This window comes from Euprymna scolopes, chromosome 1 (assembly GCF_053919585.1).
Source record: "Euprymna scolopes isolate OS-2025 chromosome 1, ASM5391958v1, whole genome shotgun sequence".
Classification (NCBI taxonomy): Eukaryota; Metazoa; Mollusca; class Cephalopoda; order Sepiida; family Sepiolidae; genus Euprymna; species Euprymna scolopes.
In genome coordinates, this window is record NC_136482.1 from 19,060,636 (window position 1) to 19,083,885 (window position 23,250).

Genomic DNA, 23,250 nt, shown 5'->3' on the forward strand with positions numbered 1-23,250 from the left:
AGGCAACAATAACTAAGAATACCATAAAAAGACAACAATAACTAAGAATGCCATAAAAAAGGCAACAATAACTAAGAATAAATATCCTAAAAGGCAACAATACCTAAGAATACCATAAAATGCAACAATAACTAAGAATACCATAAAAAGGCAACAATAACTAAGAATATCATTAAAAGGCAACAGTAACTAAGAATACTATAAAAAGTAACAATAACTAAGAATACCATAAAAAGGCAACGATAACGAAGAATAAATATCATTAAAAGGCAACAATAACTAAGAATACCCTAAAATGCAACAATAACTAAGAATACCATAAAAAGGCAACAATAACTAAGAATATCATAAAAAGGCAACAATAACTAAGAATACCATAAAAAGTAACAATAACTAAGAATACCATAAAAAGGCAACAATAACTAAGAATACCATAAAAAGACAACAATAACTAAGACTACCATAAAAAGACAACAATAACTAAGAATACCATAAAAAGTAACCATAACTAAGAATACCATAAAAAGACAACAATAACTAAGAATACCATAAAAAGTAACAGTAACTAAGAATACCATAAAAAAGGCAACAATAACTAAGAATAAATATCATAAAAGGCAACAATAACTAAGAATACCATAAAAAGGCAACAATAACTAAGAATATCATAAAAAGGCAACAGTAACTAAGAATACCATAAAAAGTAACAATAACTAAGAATATCATAAAAAGGCAACAACATCTAAGAATACCATAAAAAGTAACAATAACTAAGAATACCATAAAAAGACAACAATAACTAAGAATACCATAAAAAGACAACAATAACTAAGAATACCATAAAAAGACAACAATAACTAAGAATACCATAAAAAGTAACAATAACTAAGAATACCATAAAAAGGCAACAATAACTAAGAATACTATAAAAAGTAACAATAACTAAGAATACCATAAAAAGGCAACAATAACGAAGAATAAATATCATTAAAAGGCAACAATAACTAAGAATACCATAAAATGGCAACAATAACTAAGAATACCATAAAAAGGCAACAATAACTAAGAATATCATAAAAAGGCAACAATAACTAAGAATACCATAAAAAGTAACACTTCTGTTCTCTCATGCCATATTTTTTTCTAATAATAATAATCGAAGTCATTAAACGCGCTATCGTTTGCATGAGTGTTTTGTTTTTAATTTCCGATAAAATGTCTATTAATTGGATTACACTTACACTTACATAATCTCAAGTAGACTATTCCAGGATGAACAAAATTAATAAATATTTTTTGAACTTGTTTCTTATTTAAGTATAATTTTTGTTTTTCATTGGATATATCCTAATTCTCTAATAAGTATGTTTCAAAGTTTCTTACTTTGATAACATGTTATTTTAATTATAATTAAATAAATATATATTTAAGTTAAAACTAATTATAATTTCAATTCTAGTTAATAGGATTTATAAATATTGTTTAGACCTAAAAAGTCTAGGCCATATCCAACTCAGGGAGATGACTCAAGAGAAGTAACCCTGCCTTACTTTATTAAGTAAATTTAATTATTTATAATTACGATATAATGGAGTTTTCAGATTATATTTGAATTTAACAAAATGTAAGTATAGTTTTTGAATTGTATCATTTTAAAAATTATAATTGTAAGGATTAATAAGCTTGACTATAATAGCTAACAGAATTGAATTATGTATGGTTTTCAATTCAAATCAATTGATTAGTTATGATAACCGTCTGTAATAATCGATCGGGTTTTTTTTTGTTTTCTTTTTTTAGCTTAGTTTAGTTTCGTATATACAAACATGTATAATAGTTTATAATTTGTTGATATTATTTTCATAAGTATGGATACACAAATTAGAATCAATAAAATTTACTAATAATTAAATAAAACATTTTGGTAAAAGATTCATAAATTAAGTAAAATTTTTGGTACGAATAGTTGGGTTTAATGACTTTGTTTGTATAAAAATTCAATATGGCGTAATAAAAAATAAAAATGTATTTGCAACTTCTCTTCCAATTTTCGGATTTAAATCATGTCAAATCACACTTCAATTCCTTTTGACGAATTGATTGTTGCTATTTCTTCTGATGAGTTCAGGGCATAATAGATTCACTGATTGATATAATAATTAAGTGATTGATTTTGTGCTACGAAACAGATACTCTCAAGAATTGTATAGGTCAACTGAATTAAAGGAATAAATTATAAGATGGTCAACATCATTAATTTTGGAATATAACTTTTTGTCATTTATTCTCTATATTGCTCTGTGATTACATAGAGCTTCTTAAATAAGGATTGATATATAATAAGAAAATATATTTCTACAGAAATATATATATATATATATATATATATATATATATATATATATATATATATAAAGAACTCTCCCATTGTGTTCAACATATGAGGTTCTGACAATAAGGTTCGTCACTGTTTCTGTGGTGCTGAAATTTCAATCTCACAGCAACTAGGGAATACTTCTGTTGAACTCTGGAATCTGAGCGGAATTTCAAGCGGAACTCCTTATTTACTTCACGGTTGTAGCATGCTCTCGTTCCCTCAGCCATGACTGATTATAGGTTATATGTAATTCGCAATCGGATGTTTCGGTCGCCCACACTGAGAATTAGGCCTTTAACCTCCAGAGAAACTACAAGTGATTTTTTTACATACTTTAACTACATTGCCACAGATTCTTGCAAAATCTTGAAGTAAATAATGGGTTCCGTTCGAATTTTCGTCTAGATTTCCGAGTTCAACAGAAACATTCCCAAGTCCGACAAGATACACCTGAAGAACGTTGAGGGTAGTAAAATCGCTTGATTAGTAGTTGTGTGTTTCCGTCTTCTGATTTTCTCTTAAATTTTGCAAGTGATATTTATCTCCAGTGCGACGCTTTAAATTATACGAAGCCCGTTGTATGGCCATCTCCTCAAAGTTTCGCGACCGTGTATTTACGGACACAAAGTTACTTTTCACTTTATGTTTGAAACTCATCAAAGATCTCTGAAGACTAATTACTCCACCATCATCTGTTATCGTTCAATCTCAACACATGGTCTTCCCAACCAATGCATGAGGAATGTCTCAATTTTTGCATTGTTATATTTGGAAAATAAATCGATGTTTGCAACCTTATCACGAAGGGAAACGCCACATACTGTTCGTAGTCGAATCTGTTAGAAGACATCAAGTTTGGTAATGTGCTATTAGTATAGTTTCCATGTTTCTGGTTTGTATAATAAAGTGGTTAACACAGTAACTTTGTACGCATTTATTTTAGTTTTAAATACAATCACAAACTCATCACACGGTTGACACATAAGTTTTTCAGGTGCTGCAATTCGATTACACTGGCCAAGAAAAACATTTTTAAGGTGTCTAAGATATTTCAACTGTTTTTACATAATTTGAGGGCGATGATTCCAGTAATGCTTTCACTTTTTTCTGCCAGGTCTAGTTTTTCTGCTATCGTATAACCCCCTCTGTAGGAAGCTGATAGCCACAACAAAAACAGGCAAATAGAAGAAACTATATTTTCATGTTACTTTGAAACACATATGAAATCACAGCAAAATATTCACAATTAAAGTTTGAAGTTGTAAAAAATGCTAAGCATAGACATCATTATGCATAAATTAACGTTTTACTGATTTTCTAGAATGCTCAGGCATTATCGCACTTGATAGACCAACAGTAGTCTACACGCATAGTGGCATCCCAACGACCTTGATAATGGTGTGGCTGATGTCTTGATAGAAGCTCTCCCCTTGCTCGTAGCTCACATCACCAAGATCTGGAAAACGGGCAAGATGGCTGTGCAAAAATATGCATATGATGCTCATATTTTCATCCAGGTGATGGAGACTTATGATTAATATTTCAGCAAGCTCTTTGTAGTTGAGTGCCTTTATTTTTCCCAATAACAATTTTACTACATTTGTAAACGCTGTCTTGGCACTCAATCCTGCAGGATTCATAAAATTTCTCTATAGTTAGGCCTGGAAATATCATGCAAATATATTTCAAACAGTCGCTATCTTTCTCAAGAATCATTCACAATCTGTTTCATGATGACTAGCTTTCTGTGGAACACAATTTTGGAATGTTCCATCAAAGGAGAAGCCAGAACATTGAAAGAGCCAGGAACCAGTTCACTGCGCACAAGCCATTTTTTATCCAGTGCTCTTTTCTTGTCCTGCTATTTCACAAACACATGAATGCAATGGAAATTTTGTGTAGCCACCTTGTAGCCCGGGATGAAATCCAACCATTTTCAAATCGACACATATTATCCATCGGTGCTGTCTGTATGAAACCTTTTCCTGAACAAATTTGATTTCATCATATTTTTCTTTGGGGGTCGTTGAATAAACTTGAGAAACTGATTTACATAAGTTGCCATTGTAAAGAACAACAACTTTCTAATCGATAGGTTTCTAATATTCCAGTTTGTATGTTGCATAAAGTTTGTTTCCTAGATACTTAAATGAATTCACATGTTTCAGGTTTTTGCCATCAATATGGATAAGAATTTCAGGAAAGCAATGTATAAGTGAATCTTGTTTTACTCAAAGAAACTGTTTCGGTGCTGACTTGGATTGATGTGCTATGTCTGTCTTTTTAATTTTACTTGTCAGTCCGAACGCCTTTGTCGTTGCTGACGAATAACTGGACTTCTTCATGAGATGTATCATTTAGATAAGCATTAGCAGAATCACAGAATAGTCTGATGATGACTATTCGCACAAGAGTTTTGCCTTGAATCGCTGATAGTTGAAGAGTTATCCAGTAGCTCGGAATTGAAATTTAACATCTAGTGAGGAGTCACGATTCAACATCACTGCAAAAAAAAAAAAAAAAAAAAACGGCAAATAAAACCGGAGTCAGCGCACATCCATTTTGTGACCGATGGTGACAAAAGGTTCCGATGAATCATCATCATAGAAAACTGAAGCATTAATACTTTCATGAAACGATATAATGACGTTCAATATATTATCAGAAACTCCGAGTTTCTTTAGGAGCTTCCACAAAGTTTTTCTATTCAGAGAGTCAAGATTATTTGTTAGGTCTACAAACACTATATTGAATTCCTAATTCTTGTCTCGTGGAATGTTTAGAAAACAACCGAAGCAAAAATATAGTGTCAATTTTTCCATGGTGTGAACGAAACCACATTGTGACTCAGGGTATATTTTATTAACAAGGTGTTCCACAATTTTATTAAGATATTAAAGGAGTAAGTATTCTACTAGCTATGAATAGCAATGAAATTCCACGATGATTATCACACATCTTTTTGTTACCCTTGTTCTTGTAAAAGTGGTTTATCAGTACATCTTGTGGGACAGATCCTAGAATCTATACACATGAAGTTTTGTTTCAGTCTTTACCGACCACACATAAAAATTTCCGTTAGAATGGAGACTTTTTCTTGGGCTTTGCCAGATAATACATCTTTTATAGCTCTCACCTCTTAATTTTCTTACAAAATGGTCGACGAACGGAGTTTCGAGGAAATATGCACTTAGATTTTTTGGGCACGTCTTCTCTGTTTTCGTCCTCGACTTGAATTGTTTAGGAACTCTATTCTGTCCTTTGAACACGTGATGTAATTTCTCTATAATATCATTAGATACCTGGCTTTATAGCGCATTTTGTCTTGGAAATTAACCTTCGATTACTCACAACAACCATGCTATATGGGTCTATTTCTAATCGTCGTCAGGTTGTCTTGGCATGCACTTGCTGTAACCCTTACCGAAATTCATACTAGTTTACATTATTTCTACTTACTTTAGTAGGGTCCAAATATATAACGCAGTGACTAAATCACGATGCACAGCCAACTTTACTTAAAGAAGATAAAACTGCGAAAAAGCTAACTCAAGGATGATTTACAAGTCAAACAAAATAATCGTTATTATCTTTTGCAAACTCTTCATTAGAGAGGCTTCGTTTTATTGAAGACAAAGACGCCATTCTAAATGACGTACGGACAGGGCTTCCTTCGTCGAGAATGGCGGCTGTATCAAATTACAGGATTTTTATCAGTTGACCGTCCGAATAGTTGATAGCTTTACCGACAAAATTTAACCTTGCGTTCGCGATTTAACCCGAGGCAGGCTTCAATGGCAATTAAGTGTCAAAAGTCTTATACTGTTGAGCCCTTGTGTCAACCTGCCACTTCGAGTAATTTTGTAGTTTTATTGTTCTTTTAATTTATTTATTTAACTATTTCAGCGTAAATTTGACATCTTGGTTTTGGAGATGGTATTTTTCTAAAACGATAGAATCCTTATCTGCCAAGATTTGTTCAGATACAAAGCCCGTGATTTAATTAACTCGCTGTACATATCCGAAGTTGTCCGGGAGACTTTTGCTTTTTAATTTTCATTTTAGTTTACCTGATTATTATTTTTAATGGGAAGTTGAATATCAAATTAAAGTATAACGGAATCTTTTACTTATTAAATTATTAATTGTTATATTTTTAATGTTGATTTATTTGATCTAATTAATATTTTTAATGAGATTTTTTATAATAAATTTAAGTATTACAGAATGGTTTGGTCATTAAATTATTAGATGATGTTTTATCAAACTTGATTTTATTTTAACTAATGATTTTTAATAGAAATTAGAAAGTTAAATTTAAGCATAATATAATTGTCTGATCATCATTATTTATATAGAAAAAAGCATGTTATCTGTGTATGTGTGGAAGTTAGTTCACTCTATACTCCGAAAACCTGCGCCGATTTTATGATATTTCACAAAAATATATTTTATGTATTTGGGAGTGTTCTATAATAGAATTTGTATCGGAATGTATCTATTAAGATTCGAAAATCGTTAATTAATAATCAGAAAATCTGATTAAAGAAAGCACCGACCCATTTGAACAAAGCTTACACTTTATAAATCACAAGGGAATCTGAGAAGTTTTATCATCGCGCAAGCAGAAATACCCGGCGTATAAAATCAACAGTAGGTTCTTTGATAAGACAGAAAATGCTGTTGATTTTATATGTCTGTCTTTTTCTTTTTTTTTCTTTTTTGCTTGTGTGATGATAATAGTTTCAATTTAAGTTTAAAATAAAAGTCAAATATTATTTTTCAGTTGTGATTTGAACATAAACATTCATTTCAAACGCACTGCTGTCATATAACAGAATCTACTGTTGATTTTATATGCTGGACCTTTCTGCTTGTATGGTTATACAACTTCTGAAATGCACTTGTGATGTTAAACTCTATAAGTTGTTAACTGTGGTCAAAATCGTTTGTTGTAATTCTTTCATAGATTTTTTGATTATCGATACTTACTTATTCCGACACCTGGCTTCCAAGAACACTACCGGATACATAAAGTACATTAGTGTGAGATTTAAAAAAAAAAAACTTACCCTGCCATTTCAGAGTCCATAGAACTCACGTGCACACAGACACTAAGACAAATATCATTTTATATAATAGTAGAGATTCCAACTATTATACAAAAATAATTTTTTTAAATCAATAGAAAGTTCTTTGAAAAACAGGAACGCCTCGAAATTAATGTTTCAGTTTAGGGCACAATTGGACCACGATATTTTCTTTTTTTACTCCTGTTCACCCCTTTACAAAGCACTTAGAGGTATGGAGCTACTATTTGGGGAGATATCTAGGAAAGATTAACAAGATATTTGTTTATGTTACATTTAAACTTCTGCATATCAGTACAGCCAGGGAGGCAGACAACAGGAAGGGAATTCCTAAGTCTAGCTGCTCGAGGGAAGAAACTATTAGAATAGAAAGCTTTTTGGCATTTAGGGGCATCAACAGTGAAGAGGTGAGATCTTATTGCTAATCGGGTTTGTCGGGGATATGTACGTCGAGGGGGTACAAGTGAAACGAGTTCATCAGAACACAATCCATTAGAATATTTGTAAAACAGGCACAGTGATGCAACATTGCAGCGATGGGACAGGGGCTGGAGCTTAGTTGATAAAGTGGAACCGATTATATTTATAACTCTTTTTGGGGGGACTTTATCTAAGGAGGAGAGTGGTAGGAGCACCAGCCGAGATGTGGCAACAATACTCCATGCATGGGCGAATGGTGGCCTTGTAAAGGTACAGGATGCTCTCAGGTCTGAGTAGTCTTCTAGCTCGATAGAGGGAACCCACCTTCTTTGCAGCAGCCTTTGCAATGTCTTCTATGTATTTGTTCCAGTTCATATTACCCGCAAATGTTTGCCCGAGGAGTTTGAAGGAAGAATTCACAGGTAGCGTGCTATTTGTCATGGATATAGGGGTTGTAGAGGTGTTTTGTAACAGTTAAAGGAGAGCAGCTTAGTTTTACTAACATTAAATGTTACCATCCATTTGCGGCCCCATTCCACTGTAGTATGGAGGTCATTTTCTAACAATTCTGACATTGTCTTTGATTTATGCACATCTGTTCTTCCCTCGTGCATATTATAGAGCGTTTTATCATCAGTAAATATACCCATCTCGGACACAATATTATCAGGCATTTATAATACTTGGTTTTTGAATTTGACACTTTATTTCATGCTAGTTTATAAAATCAACAATAAGTTTTCTACTGTCCAATGTAGACTACAATGTCTTATGGACTAAGTCACCAAGAAGGAATATTCAACTTCCTTTCCACGGTAGTGAGCCCCAGCTAGAGCATACAATAAATCAGTCGATTTAATTTTAAATCGAGCAATTTCACCGATTTCTATAACCTTAAATTTATGGTGTGGAATATTCGATGATACGCATTCTATACCGAGCAACGTCGGGTCTCATTGGTAGTTAAATTATAAATTGATGTTTTATTAATTTTGGTTTTATTTTAACTAATAATTAATTTAAATGAAAATTTAAAATTAAATTTAAGTATAAAGAAATCTTTTGGTCATTAAACTATTAATTATGCATTTTTAAATTTGCTATTATTTGACCCTTTTTTACATTCAAATTTGAATCTAAAATTTAAGTTTAATGAATTCGTTTGATCATTAATTGATTCTGTTTGTAACTTTGATTTTATCTGAACTAATTATTATTTATTGAACGAAAAAGTTAAATTTTGGTATAGTCCAAGGCTTGATCCTTGTGGCGCACCTGCATTTATATTATGTTGTTTTGACATAAGGCGATGAAACACAACCTGTTTTTTTCTCTTATTTAAGAGAGTATCTCAAGTATACGTCAAGTCATACGATATGATTTAATTTTCACTAATAGACCATCGTGTCAAACCGTCAGAGGCTTTAGATATATTTAGGGTTACTGCTCTTGCCTCCCCTGCCTTATACAGGACGTGGTATATACGTTGGGAAATTACAGTTAAGATATCTTCAATAGAATAAGCTGCTTTAAATCTTTTAGTCAGAAAGAAACTTATTATCTGTGAGGTTGTGGGTTCGTGCTTGATTGATTAAAGATTCAAAATTTTGGGCGACGGTGGTTTGTTTGGTTTATAGTAGAGTTGGAGGAAAAATCGTCGGCCAAGCATGTTTGTCTTTTCCGTTGCCCTTCAAGGTTGTTGGATAGTGGAGGAATTGTTGATTGTATATTATTTACTACACTTATGAATTTTCCAGAAATCTAGTTTGTGCGATTCAATGCTTTCTCTGGTGACTTCAGTATGCCTTCTCTTTACTGCAGCTATTCATTCTTACAAGTATTTATAGTTTTTATATATTTTGTTTATTGGTAGTGAACTTATATTGGATAAGTCTACAGTGTCCAGGCTGTCTTTGACCATTGGCAGCTGCACAAGTAGAAGTGAACCATTGGGAAGAGGGGGTTATAGAACTTCTCTGTAGCAACATAGGCTTCAATTTGTTGCTTTAAACCATTCAGTAGTCTCATTCGCGCACTGGTCCGGAAGAATAGAAAATTGATCGTTTCTGATGTGATCCCCGATGGCTTCCTCAGCCAGTCTTCTTGAAGTACCTTGTCATTTTGAGTAATGACTTTTTCTCGAGAGTTGAGTGAAATTAAACTTGTTTTGTAAATAAATGATTTAAGGACTCATCTTTTCTGTGTAATAAAAATAGTTATAAGGTTTTGGGTGCAGAAAAATAGCAAACAAATAAAATGCAGAGAACGTAATCTGGCAAGATAATTCCTTCTCAAGAAAACATCCACAAAACACGCGTCTAACTCTCTACATTTTAGCTGGGCCGAAACTGAGATTAATAAACACATATTCCATGAACAAAGTTTCTTTCCTGGAACCTTCGAACTCTATATCACGCGGTTGCTTTCCACCTGAGTAAGACACCGTAGTTTTAAATTTTAATGTAAACAAGTAATTATTTCATCTTTCTTTTAAATAATTAAATTTTACAGAATTTTCATCACTACCGATAATCACGGTGTTGCCTCACCGACCTCCTGGCACTCATTAACCCTAATTTTCGATTGGCCTTTGGGTCTTGATAAGTGATGATTTCCCGTAACGAAAAAGATAACATTTCCTCTGATATTCAAAACAGGAACTGGTTTGGATACGTAAATATGCGTCATCACCAGATTTTTAAAATGATATTCAACTTCAAATCGAATATTATAATTCCATTTTATCAAAAAACAAAAGACTAAACGAACTTGCCTTTATTACACCAACAAAATGTGGTTAAGGGATATAAAATCTTTGCCTTTATTATTTTGGTCACTCGTCTTGACTTGAAGTTATCGTAGCAAGGTTGTTTGTTGTTGAGAATCCTTTTAAGTTGACTTGTCCACCATTTCTGCAAATTGCCCATTTAAATCTCTGCTTATTTGTTTTGTGAGCTTTCAGCCAAAAGGCACTGCGTGACCATCGTGTTTTGTCTGACAATAGTTGTCTTTTTGTATACTTTCTGGGCTTTCTATTTTCTGGCCTTTATTTAGTGAAAGTTGAATCGTTCGAGATTTTTACGCGTTTTCTTAGTTTTCGTTCGTTTTACTCGGAGTGTATATTTTGAAAACCCCTTTCATTCTCAGCCTCTTTTCTCCTCTCCCTCTCTTTTTTCTCTCCACTCTCTCTCTCTCGCTCTCTCTCTCTCTCTCTCTTTCTCTCTCTCTCTGTACACACACACACACACACACACACATAATTATATATATGTGTGTGCGTGTGTTACAAAAGTAACGCCACACACGTATATATCCATACACACACTCACACATATATACATATGTGTGTGAGTGTGTGTGTGTATGGACACGTATATATCCATACACACACACTCACACTCACACGCACACACAAACACACACACACACATATATATATATATATATATATATATATATATATATATATATATATATATGCGTGTGTGTATGTGTATGGATATATACGTTTGTGGCGTTATTTTTGTTGTTATTGTTAGAACACGGTGTAAGACAAAACGTTTGATGTTAGGTTTCATTCTAAATATTTGCCTAAGAGAAGTATACTCTTGTCAGACGAGTCCCACTCCCTCAGACACTTAAAGTACATGAGCCCAAAAATGACTTCCATCGTCACAGGGCCATTTTTATAGACAAATGCCTGAGGGAGTATCTATACACAGATGATGTTACAGAGTCTTAGCTTTGTATGACAGCTAAGTCTCTCTCTCTCGGTTCAAAATGTTGAGACCCAGCAACAAGCAAGAGCAAGATAGCCAGCAACAAGGTAAACTGCAGACCAGCTTAATGCGGGTACTGGTCTACCGCTTTATGTTTTTTTTTAATCAGAGATTTGCCTCTCCTAGAAAGGTTGCCTTCATCACGGCTTACAGGAGCCCTCTCCGCCCCAATATAGTATACATACATACATACATACATATGTATATATTATTATTATTATTATTATTATTATTATTATTATTATTATTAAATGGTGGATGCTCCGACGAACTACAGTCTCTTGTACCCCCTAGATGCAAGAAAACCTTCTACTCTAAGCGTTTCTTTCCCAGAACTGCTAGCCTTAAGAATTCTCTTCCTACTTCCTGCTTCTCCAACTGTACAGACATGCAGACGTTCAAATGTATTGTGAACGGACATCTTGCTGCTCATCTCTCTACATAGTATCCCTGCAACTTATGTCTCTGATAGTAGTCCCCTACATCAAAGTGGCACTGTGCCTTTTCTGGGGTGAAAATGTAAAAAAAATATATATATAATTAAATATTATTATGTCCATAAAATGTATACTCACACACGTGCACGTTTCGAGCTTTCATCAGCATGGGTTTGAGTCGAACTCATGACACTAGCATCCGCAGTCTGGTGTTCACCTAAATGAGCATAGATGGTTCGCCACATAAATGCACGGTGTTTTATCACTTTTAAATTTAAGATTTGTTGGTGGTAGTGTTAGCGATATTAACAACATCAAAACGTAGTATTTTTTCCCGCTATCTTAAAGTTTGTTTTAAATAGATACAAGTTATTTTTGTTATTCATGTATGTATATATATATATATATATATATATATATATATATATATATATATATATATAAAGCTGAATGCCTGTGTGTATTTTTTTAACTTAAATAGGGATAGTATAATAAAATTGTGGGGTCTGCGTTCGCACCTGGCCTCCATAGAATGGAAATAGGAACAAACTTTAATAAAGACTTTTCATATCTCTCTGCGTAAGTATACTTTGATAATTATGTTTCAGTTTGAAGAAATATGGTATTATAAAATTATGGGGTGTTCGTTCGTTCCTGGCCTCCATAGAATGGAAATATGTCACAAAGTTTAACAAGGATCTTTAATATAGATCCACATAATATTGTGATAAGTGTTTCAGTGTGAACAGGTATGGTATAATACATTATGGGGTTTATCTATTTTATTTTTACTTTCATCATTTTTTGCTTTGGTTTTGATACCCCCAAATTCGAAGCTATCTCTTCACAACCCTTCCTTTTCATAACCTATCGTACTTTAATAAAATAGAGTCCATTTTCTGTAGGCTTTTTTTTAACCCAGTCAACGACGGGTACTTTTGCTAGTATATATATATATATATATATATATATATATATATATATATATATATATATATATATATACAGTAGCCTGGGTGCCCGGCGTTGCCCGGTACCTAGAGGTGTGTGTTAAGCAAAAAAAAATATTGGTAGTAGGCAGACAGGCTCGAACCCGTGAAGCGAAAGCGGAAAAGAAAGTGAAAGAAAATCTGACGTCTTACCGCTACTCCATGACGCAACCGGAAGTTTGGAACATTAAAATTAGGCCAATTTTACCCAACCGATATGATGACTTAAAAAAATGACTCGTACAAAATCCACCCCTCCTTGTAGAATACTGCCAGTTGAAAGTGAAGGAATTAGTGGTTTATCGAGTTTCAAAATGATACCGATCTCGTGAACATTCATTGCCTCTGTCGAAAGTTTCAGGCAGACATACATACATTTAAACAGATAGGTGAGAGTTATATTATAGATATGTATATGAATAAGTCGCCCTTGTTTTATTATTAAATATTATTACGTACATAATTATACACACACACACACACACACACATATATATATACATATATATATATACATATATATATATATATATATCATGATTATGTAATTTAAATTTTATGACTTGAAATGGTTAAATTTAAAATCTGGAATTTTTATTATATTTATATGCAAGAAAAAGAATATATTTAAATAAGTATATCTCCTTAACCAATAGGTTTTCGATGTTTACCCATCTCTCAGAGGAAAATAATATTAGAAAATTATAATAGTTTATACATAATTTGCTAAATACAATAAGCATAGAAAATCATAATTAAAAGTTTTTAATTCATAGAGTAAGGAAAATTATTTCTGGTTATATATATATATATATATATATATATATATATATATATATATATATATATCACGAAAAACACGCGTCTAGCTGAAACCACTGTCAGTAATTCCCCCCACTCTTTATCTGTTCCTAAAACAAAAAGTAGATTCCATGAACAAAGTTTCTTTCTTAGAAGTGCACACCTGTGGAACTCTTTCCCGTTTGTCTGTTTCCCACCTGACTACAACTTAGATTTCTTCAAGTCCAACATAAACAAATTCCTGATGAACCGCCCCCTTAAGTAAGACAAATTATCAGATCTCCATTACTAGAGATTACTACGATATTATCCCATTGATTACTGTACACGCACTAATCCTTATCCCCGAGTGGTCTCCAGGCCTTGATAAGTGGTGATTCCATGAAAAAAAAAAGAAATTACCTACAAAAGATTTTCCGTGTGTCGTTCTGGTAAGGATTCGTTAATCTGTCATATACAGAAGTGATGTTTCTCGGTCTTTTTATATATACACATGGTGTTAAGTTTTCTAGCAAACCAATCAGATTGTTTGCTATTCCCGCTCATGTTAGGCTTTTCTTAGATAAAAGTTTGGATGACTTCTTTCTTAGTTTAAGTTATCCCCGGATGACTTCTTTCTTAGTTTAAGTCATCCTTTTTTGGTGAATTAAATAGTGACCTTATTTTAACATGTGCACGTTTAGAATATATTTTTTGTTTATATTTTATGAGTTAGTTTTTTTTTTTTTTGCTTTTTTTATTACATTTTCACCCCAAACAAGGCACATTGCCACTTTGTTGTTGGGGGCTACTATCAAGGACATAGAAAAATAAAAATAATTGTTAGCGGTGGATGTGTGCGAGTACGTGTGTGAGTGTGTAGGTGGGTATGTATATATGTATGCTACATATATTTCTATGTATGTGCGTGTGTGTATGTGTGTGCCTGCGTACGTGTGCGTGTGCATGTGTACATGTATATGAATGTATATGTATGCGTGTGTGATTGTGTGTGAGTGTATGCTATACATGGGGAAAGAAAGTCTTTAAAAAGAGCCCTAAAAAAAACATAAAAACTTTCACCATATGGATCAAAAACCACTCTTTGAAAATAACTTTGACCGGACACTTTGAACACTTACAGTTGGAGTTAGAATGTCTGAGCTCACTCTGAAAAACATATTTAATATCAGCGGAGGTAACTCTACAAACTCCCATTTTAAAGAAAAACTTTTTACGAAAACATCTGAAGAGAGCACACCCTAAGCTCGAAACGCGTTATAAAAATATTTTAAAATAAAAATATGATGAAAACCTTTTTAAAAAAACCCACAATTGTTGATGGCTACACTCTTTTAAATATACATATATATATATATATATATATATATATATATATATATATATATATATATATATATATATATATGCACACACACACACACACACACATATATATATATATATATATATATATATATATATATGCACACACACACACACACACACACATATATATATATATATATATATATATATATATATATATATATATATATATATATATATATATACATAATGACACCTATTCAACTAGCTTGATTGGAAGTGTGAATCATTTGAAACTCTTTCCCCTGGTTCTTTCATTCATCCCTAAAACCAATTTACCAAAACGTATCCAACGATCACCATTATTTTCATTTGCGCAATGATTGCCTTTTCTAAAAACCGTGTTCAGTCAAGTATCTGTTCGTCATCTCTTCAATTCGTATGTGTCGCTTTCTTTACGTCAGATTAGACAGCGTACGAATAAGGCTTTACCAGCATACTGCCGTCGGCTATCTCAGTGCCAAGCGCAGACCATCAGACAGAACAAGTGACTGCCTCGTTTGAATGCGCGAAGTTAGACTGGCACGAAGTGTTTGAGAGAAAAAGGGACGAGAGCGTTGAAGTTACTCCGGCCGTTAATAACGGAGGCCTTAGCAAAAGAGAAGTAAATACAAACAATGATTTCTTTTCGAATAGCCTTAAATAATCGCTTTCTCACGACACTCAATGCTGGACAACACGACAATAAAAAGCCCTTTTTGAATATTGATTCTGTTTGTTTTGTTGCGTTTTGCTAAACAATAGGAAAGTACAAAAGAGAGAATGAGAAGGGAATAATTGGCTAAAATCCTATTAAGATGAAGTCCTGATGCCGGCATGAAAATCATCTGAACGAAGCCTTATCCTTGCCAATCACGTGCAGCCAATCTGACATAAAAATACAAGTCTGAAAATAAACCAATAACAGAAACTTTACAAGCGCATCTAAATATAAATTTCCATTCAAACTCATTCTTCTTTACTGCTTTATGTAACCATTTAAACATTTTAAAAAATGTTCTTTCCTTATGGTATTCTTTTCGTACTATTTTTCTCTTATTATGTGACTATTGTTTAATAGTATTTATAAGTTTTATCTTTTTTATTTTGTTTTATCGTCATATTTTTGTCTCTTTTTATTCTCTCTCTCTTTCTCTCTCTCTCTCTCTCTCTCTCTCTATATATATATATATATATATATATATATATATATATATATATATATATATATATAGATATATAAATGAAAATTACAATTGAATTTACCAAAATGATCCAAGATAGTAAAAGTAAAGTAAATTATAAATATTAAAGAATTAATATTTATAAAAATTATCTCAGCCAGATATAAAAGCTCGATAAAACCAAATAGGAAACAGAGCTTATAATATGAGCAAACAGTTAATAAAATATGTTAAAAACCAAATGAGATAGATAGATAGATAGATAGATAGATAGATAGATAGATAGATATTATCGTTTTGGTTTTATTGTAGTCATTGTTATTGTTTTATTTATTTAGTTTATGTTTATTTTACTTTATTTTCCATTATTTTGATTCTTTCATTTCTGTTTGTTATTTTAATTTAATTTCGTTGTTATTTATGTCTATTCTTTTTTTATAGTTTTTCGTTTTATTTTATTTTACTGATATTATTCTTATATTATTCTTATCCTTTCTTTATTGATTTTTATTCATTTGTTTTCAGTTTTTCCAATGTCATTTATACTTTATTATATGTTTCTTTAATTTCTTTATATTACGTTTATATGTTATTATAATTTATTTTTTAATATTATTTGTCTTTTTATTTATTTTATTTTATCGTCATTTTATTTATTTTTAATTTTATCTTTTTCATTTTAGTTTATTGCCATAAAACTTATTTTTTATTTTACTTATGTTTTGCTGTACTTCATTATCTTTCTACTTTTTTGCTTTATTTTTATTATTTCATTTTATTCTTGAATAGCAGTTCTAACCCAGAGTAGCTCTGAATCATTATTTTTAGTCCCCCAACAAAAGGAGGGTGAACCTGTTAATTCACCCTTGTCCGTTTGTCCGTTCGTCTGTCCGCACTTTTCTCAACAACTACGCCTTGGAATTTTTTAAAGTTTTTCACAAACATTAAACATGATATGAGTAAACTGTAACAGAACAGATTTTTCGGGAAAAATCCGGTTACCTCCCTAGGGCTATCTTTCGGGTTAAAATGGCTAAATTGACACTTTTATGCTTATAAAAAAAAAAATTGATGCCTTGGATTTTTATAAAACTTTCTGAAAAGTTGTAACTAACTGATTTCTATATAATTTTATTTGTCTTTACTTTGCGATAACACTTGGGTGTGACCCAGGGGCTCTTTTAGGACTAATGAAAACACTCCATTTTTGGGACTATTTTACCACATTTGTCCAAAATTTTATGTGTATGCCTATTTAGCAGTTTTGCCTGGTGTTGAACTCAAATTCAAATATGTAAAGGCATTGGGGATTTAGGGGCTAAATGGGGGCGGGAATAATGATGGACTTTTTTTTGCATGGTGTAGAACTCACATTTTCATATGATAAGGCCTAAAACTGCACCGTTTGTTCATTTTTACCAGGGTTTGAGGTCACCTGGGGACTTTTGGGGCTAAATGGGGTGGGGATACTGAACTTAGTCATTTTTTATGCCTCGTTTACGGTGCACTCACGGGGGACCATGCATGCTTCACTTGTTTTATTTTCAAATTACAATAATAATGAAGTCAAGAATAGATTGAGAACATCACCAAATGCATATTCTTATATTTAATATCTAATGAGAAAGAATCACTTCCCATATATTGTGAGCATTTAAGGTTTTTACTTAAAATTGTCTCTACTGAGAAATTGGTACTTGGGGTTATCGGATTTTTATGCGTTTGTCAAATGTTTCACGATTGCGCATGCGTGATCGCGAAACATTACAACTTCCTTATATTAAGAATGAAATGGTTTGAAAACACTTTTCAAAGATCGTGGCACGCTGGTCTAGTTGACTTACTGTCTTTAGATTTTGGTATCGATCTAAGATAGAGTTTTGTTTTTTTTTACTTACAAGACGTAAATTCTTTAGAAAAATCTAATACTCCCATGCACATACTACGCTTCCAAAATCATTATATTTGGGAGGAAATTAATTATTAATTCCTTTTCTTTCTAAAATATTTTTTTAAAATATTTCAATTAGAAATTATCATCTTTTGAAATTATAGAAATGAGAATTTATAATCTATATAATATACATTACGCTTTGAAAAAAAAAACAAATACAATTTTAAAGGCCAATGTGTTTATAAAAAAAGACCAAATTCCCCCAATTTGGCTTTTAAATACGCCAATCTGGCAACGCTATACGAGAACATGAGAGTGACCGTCTTTTAATATAGCCTCGTTGTCGAGTATCATTACGATAAGATATGATCATTGTAATAGTGTGAGAAATGGACTCGTAATATTTCGTCGTGAATGATTATTTACTGAAGAGAGAAGTCAGCGAAAAGTTACGGAAATAAAGGAACAGTCGAAAGAAACAAGGAATAACTAAAAAAAAAATATCTTCCAAGAGGTTCTGGACTGATGAAGTAAATTATAGTGTGTTACTTATAATGTAATGCAATAATTTGTATTGAACTATGTAGCACATTATTTTTTGGGGCATTTATTAGTATTTATTAATTTATCTTATTTGGGTTAGTTATATATTTATAAATATATATATATATATATACATAATATATATATATATATATATATATATATATAAAGTGAGAATGTGTGAGGACACTTCTCAACCAATATACTCAACGAATCTTTGATTTACAGATTTTAAATTTTGTATATAGTGTATTCAGACATGCGGAAGTCTTTTAAATCGGTTTTCATCCAGAAAAGGGGGCTTCTAAGGGGTGAATTTGAGAAATTGGTACTTGGGGTTATCGGATTTTTATGCGTTTGTCAAATGTTTCACGATCACGCATGCGTGATCGTGAAACATTACAGCTTCCTTATATTAAGAATAAAATGGTTTGAAAACACTTTTCAAAGATCGTGACACGCTGGTCTAGTTGACTTACTGTCTTTAGATTTTGGTTTCGATCTAAGATAGAGTTTTTTTTTTTTTTACTTACAAGACGTAAATTCTTTAGAAAAATCTAATACTCGCATGCACATGTTCAGTTTATTTCCGTTTCTTTTACTTTATTTTTTAGGAATTTTGCGTTACGTTTAATATCTACAGTATTTCTGTTTATAATAAATAAGAAATCTGCATTAATTAAAATATAATTTTTATGCATTTTTTACAACCGGCCTGCTAGTATATATCTAAGATTGGTTATAAAACTCCCAAAATTTATATTTTTATATCAAGTGTTTATTAGTTATAAAATCCCTTTGATAATGTTCTTGATGTTGTAATATGGTAAAAAAAAGCTTTTTAAATGCCTTAATTAAACCTTTTTACCTTAAAGTGACATCAAAACAAAACACATTGCTACTAAGATATAAGGGGCTACCGTGAATGAGAGGCTATATTTTAGGGCCATCTTAAGTGGGGAGTTGAGCAGCGAGATCTTTGTTCATATTACACTTAAATTCCTACTGCAGTTTTTATCTTCCTCTTCTTCATCTATCTATTGACAGAGCAAAAACGAATAAAATAAAGCAAAGTCAAAACTCGTTTTATATTGTTCAACAAATAAAATATATGCGGCATAATCCTAGTCGACATACCGGTTCCCGTCAGATCACTGAAGTTAAGCAACGTTGAGCCTGGTCAGTACTAAAATGGGTGACTATTTGGGAATTCCAGTTGCTGTATGTTTGGAGTCGTCTAGCACTTCTCCTTGCCACTGGACTTAAAGAGTGTCGATTCAGGAAAGGTGTGGTTGGTCTTGTGTAACCCTTGCCTCAAAATTACACCCACAGTTACCCTTATGGAGGGTATTGAGACAGAACGGAGGAACCGCAAAGACAATATGAATTGTTCCCTTTGATAATTTTCAGTCTTCTATTATAATTGAAAAATCTCCTTATATTCCAAGTTGTCCGAGTTTAAGTAGACATTTTTAATTAACCATAGCGAAGATCATATTACGGTGCCAATAATATAATATTACGGTAAAAACCACCTGGCTACAACTTGGATGTCTTCAAGTCCAACATAAACAAGTTCCTGATAAACCACCCCCTTAAGTAAGACACTTTATCAGATCTCCATTACTAACGATTACTACGATATTGTCCAATTGATTACTGTACACGCAATAACCCTTATCCCCGAGTGGCTTTCGGGTCTTGATAAGTGGTGACTTCCATGTAAAAAAAAAACAAAAAACTTGCAGTATCAAAGTTTGATATGTCAGCTTAAATGCTATTTAGGTACAAATTTTAAAATATCACAAGGTAAGAAATTACATACATCTGAATACTTTCATGTATAATGCTTCGTAAAAACAAAACGAAAACCATTTTTACTTTGATATTTTCATAAAATTATTAAAACATTTTTACATTTTATTCAGTATAGTTTGAAAGTTTATCGCGTAGTTTTATATTGTGAGATTCGGGGAATTCAAACAAAGGGAGATAATTATGAAAGTAAAATCAAACGCGTACTTCGTCTAACCATAGTCAGTTTCCTGGGTCGCATCTTGTGTCGATCATCAAAGTTGAGCCGTTAACCTTTGAATCAAACTCAAAAGATCGGAGACCAGCTGCGATGTCTATTCGACAGAGCAACGATTAAAAGTTGCGTGGCGAGAGTTTTAAGTTGTAAAGCTGACAGTCAATCAGGTATTTACTTTGTCAATTCCGAAGCATACCCGCCATCACGAAACCAGAATGTTCAAAAGGAATACCGCCATTTTGCATAAGAAATGACCTTTTGTGATGCCCAAGTCAAGATCACCGTATATATATATATATATATATATATATATATATATATATATATATATATATATTGTGTGTGTGCATAGATAGATAGATAGATAGATAGATACATTATATTTCGCATAGTCTGTCTATCTGTTCGTTTCCCTTTTTCTCGAAGACTACAGGGTCGATCTGGTTGAACTTTGTATGCAGCTTTGCTATGGTAAGGTACAATGAAAAAATAATTATGGTATCAGCCCGATGAAGAATTAGATATTAATAGGGATTAGTTACAACAATACAATATGTACGCTCACATTTTCTAAAAAATACTGGGCCAAATCTGGCTGAGCTTTTATAAGGACTTTTCTTATGATAAAATGCAGCGAACTAAGTATTAAGGTATCCGTTCGATGTAGAGATAAGGATTAATCGGTAATAGTATTTTGTATTGCATTTATCTTTTAAATAATTTTAAAAAATGTTATATAATTATATCACGACGATAAAGTTTTTTAGACCAAACTTTGTATTGATATATATATATATATATATATATATATATATATATATATATATATATATATATATATATATATACTAAAATCATATTATATTATTGTATCGCGACAATAAAACTTCGTAAAACAAATTTGGCATTGCTTTTTTTAATTATAATATGCTATTTACTCGCGGTCAAGATTAACTTTTGTTTGTAAGGTTTATTACATATATATATATATATATATATATATATATATATATATATATATATATATATATATATATATATATGCAACTTTTTTACAAAATATTTTGTGGGTAAGAGAATTTTCCCTACATTAAAACCTGACATAAGACTTTAGAATTTAGAACGCCAAGTGGAATCGCCGTAAACTGTTTATTAAATGTTCAGATGTGTGAAATGAAATCTGCTTAATTTTTTTTATTTTTTACATGGTAGTCACCACTTATCAAGGCCCGGAAGCCACTCAGGGATAAGGGTTAGTGCGTGTACAGTAATCAATGGGATAATATCGTAGTAATCGTTAGTAATGGAGATTTGATAAAGTGTCTTACTTAAGGGGGCGGTTCATCAGGAATTTGTTTATTTGGGGAGGTAAGAAAATAGCAAAGATTTTTTGTTTTGTTTTTTATAAAAAATAAACGGTTTAAAAACATTTCTAAATAAAATTATGTATTTTGTTATTAATTATTATATTATTTTGATAAAATTTCCTCGTCCTTTAAGGATTTCCTCTTTTGAAAGAAAAGATCAACGTCCTGATAATAATTAATAATATTAATGAAATACATGATTATTTTTAGAAATGTTTTCACATACCGTTAGGTTTTTTGTCCTTGTGGAGAGGTAAGCAAAGAGCATAGTTTTGTTTATAGAGAAAAAAAGTTAGAAAAAATTTCTTCGTTGTGATATTACACTTCATTTTCTAAAATAAATATAAGAAAATAATGTAATTTTAAAATCTCGCTTGTTTCTCCTTAACTGACCGCTGACAGGAGATATCACCGTCCTTAGTCGGCTTCTATTTAACCAATAGTTGGGACTCTAACAGGTACTACCACTCCGGGACGGAGTGGACCTAGGAGCAATGGCAATTAAAGGGTGACTCCAGACTCCCTAAAGCCCGCCAGCTGTGGTCTCACCATCGAATATAGTTTAAGGTCATATCCAGGACCATAATATTCTGGGGCTTGGTCTTGAGAAATATGCATTGTTGAAACATTTATGCGCATAGTTGTCTAATAATGTTGTATAAATAAACATACTATATTTCTATATATAATGATATATATATTATGCATATATTTATATATATTTATATACACATTGTGTATATTATGTATGTATATATATATATATATATATATATATATATATATATATATATATATATATATATATATATTAATATATACTAGCTGGACCCGTGAAAATTTCACGTTTTCTTTTCTTTTTTTTTCACATACACATTATCCCATCACATACTCGTACCTTGAAACATTTACATTAACCCTTTACTGCCCTGGCCGACGAATTTTTTTAAATAGTAAATGAAGAGTACGGTAGGTAAAATTTATGTAAAT

The 23,250-nt window shown here is 31.8% G+C and overlaps 1 pseudogene; it reads left to right on the plus strand.

Annotated features, from left to right (window-relative positions):
• The first annotated feature begins 19,970 nt into the window (after positions 1–19,970).
• On the plus strand, positions 19,971–20,089 carry LOC145283863 (5S ribosomal RNA; annotated as a pseudogene).
• Positions 20,090–23,250: the final 3,161 nt, after the last annotated feature.